A 2385-nucleotide genomic window follows, 5' to 3' on the forward strand; every position below is an offset into this window, starting at 1 on the left:
GGGCCCCACCGGACGCGCCGAGGAGCTTCGTCCTGTTGACGCTGGCCCGGGGCGGCACGCGGCCCCGGGGGTCCCCAGGGACGGCTGGTGACACCCCAGCCCCGTGCTGGGGGAGGAGGAGGGATGTGCAGCCACTGTGCCCACGGGGACGGGACAACTGCGGCCCCCGTCCCTTGGGTGTGGCTTTGGGAATGGTGGCGCTGGGAATGACACTGGGGGTGGCACCAGGGATGATGGCATTGCAAAGTGGAGCTCAGATGATGGGAATAAGAGGACGGGGACCCCCCTCACCATGAGGACCCCATGGGAGTGGGGTGCAGCCGCATGGTAAGGGGTGCAGCCCCCCCCGGGCCTGGGCAGGGACCGGGCAGGGAGGACGGAGCATCATTAGCATGTGTCATTAACAAGCAGGATGGCAGCAAAGTGCTGCCTGACCGACCCCACTGCACTTGGGTGCACAAGGATGCATCACATCCTTGGGAAACTGCCATAGCAATCACAGCAGCTTTGGGGTCACCCTGTCTCCCCTCCCTCCTGTCCCTGTCCTGCCTCTGCTGGGGACCCCCCTTCACCCTCTCCTGGGGTCCTCTGAGAAGGGGGAACCAAAGGGTGATGCTGGACACGGGCAGCCTCAGAGCATTCATGCCATAAGCGTGCCAGGGCTCAGCACGAGGGACGGGATGGTTGTGGGACCACCCGGCTTTGCTGGTGCCGGAGCTGCGGGTTGGGCAGGGACAGGGGACAGGACAGCGGGACACGGGACAGGGGGCTGTGCGGCTCCACGGCGCAGTCCTGGTGCCACCTCGTGGTGAGCAGGGTCCCAGTGCCACAGCTGGACAGCCGGAGCCCGGTCACAGCCGGACGGGGGGGTGACACAGTGGGACAGGTGGTGCGGGGACACAGCCAGTGTGGGGACACAGCCGGACAATCCCTGCAGTGCCACAGCTGGAAGGGTGGTGGGGGGACACAGCTGGACAGTCACTGCCAGAGTAGGAGGGCAAACACCTGTCTGCCCAACGGGCCATGAAGTGCCACTGGCAGGGGGCAGCAGCTCGGAGGGTTCACGGTCCCACACAGACCTGGCTGTGTCTGGCCTGGAGGCTGAGCCCGTGAGAGCCGGGGTGAGATGGTGCAGGGACCCCTGGCCCAGGAAGTGGGGGTCACATCCCGAGGATCTTCATGGGCTGTGATGAGCAACAATCCCATAGGGAGTGCTCCAGGAAGCCCTGGCCTGGGTGAGGATGTGAGTCTCTGGGGACAAACTTTTTGGCAGGGTCCATTGTGACACAGCAAGACGGTGGTTTTAAATTAAAGAGGGTTGTTGTGGATTTGATATAGGGAGGAAATTGTTCCCTGTGAGGGTGGCACAGGTTGCCCAGAGCAGCTGTGGCTGCCCCATGCCAGGTTGGATGGGACTTGGAGCAACCTGGGCTAGTGGAAGGTATCCCTGCCCATGGCAGAGAGTTAAAACTAGAGGAACTTTAGTGTCCCTTCCAACCCAAATAACTCTGTGACTCTATGATCTATCCTGGGTGGGGACATGCATCCATCCCTGAAGGTCCATGTCCATGCCAGGGGTGGACAATTCCAGCGCCTGTGGGAGCAGCTCTGCCCCTCCTCCAGACTTTCTCTCCACAATCAGAGTCATTAAAGCGACTGGAGGAAGAACCTGTGCAATCAAAGTGACAGTCCTCAGGGTCAAGGCTTGTTATGATGAACATAATGAGGTTTTAGCAAGGCAGATGAGCAGAGGTGTGGAGCTGATGGGCCTGGCGGGACAAAGGGCACATCCCAGCGGGATCCTCCCATGGAGCACAGGTCCCTCTGAAGCCTCAGCAGTGGCTGCTGGTCCTGGGTTGTGGAGAGGTGCTGGTGAACCCCTGCATGGCTCAGCCAACACCCTCCTCTTCCTCCACATGAGCCTCTCCCTGCACAGGGCTGCTCCGTGCTGGCACATGGCCAGTGTGCCCTGTGCTGGTGTCTCTAACCCAATCCACTGAGCACTCTGGATTTATCATCCCTGGTACCCCAACAGCAGGACCATGTGCTCTCACCAGCACTGAGATCACCCCATTCTCCCTTTCAAGGCCTCGTGCATGTTCCTGTCCCCCCCACAGAACAAGGGCTCAGACAGGGCTCAGACATCTGTCTGTCCCAAGTCCAGTCCCTTTTCCATGTCATTGCACAAGCTATAAGATGGGATGTGGCACCACGTGTGCTGGGCCCCCATCCCTCTGCACTCTTTCTGGACTCTGTCCATTTCCATGTTGCCCCATGATCAGGGATGGACAGAGCAGGAAGAGCAGCAGCGTGTCTGTCCCTACTCCTGCAGCCCGTGGGTGCCCGTGTCAGATGATGGGTGCCCGTGTCAGATGATGGGTGCCC

This window comes from Neopelma chrysocephalum, unplaced genomic scaffold (assembly GCF_003984885.1).
Source record: "Neopelma chrysocephalum unplaced genomic scaffold, ASM398488v2 Primary Assembly neopelma1_105, whole genome shotgun sequence".
Lineage (NCBI taxonomy): Eukaryota > Metazoa > Chordata > Aves > Passeriformes > Pipridae > Neopelma > Neopelma chrysocephalum.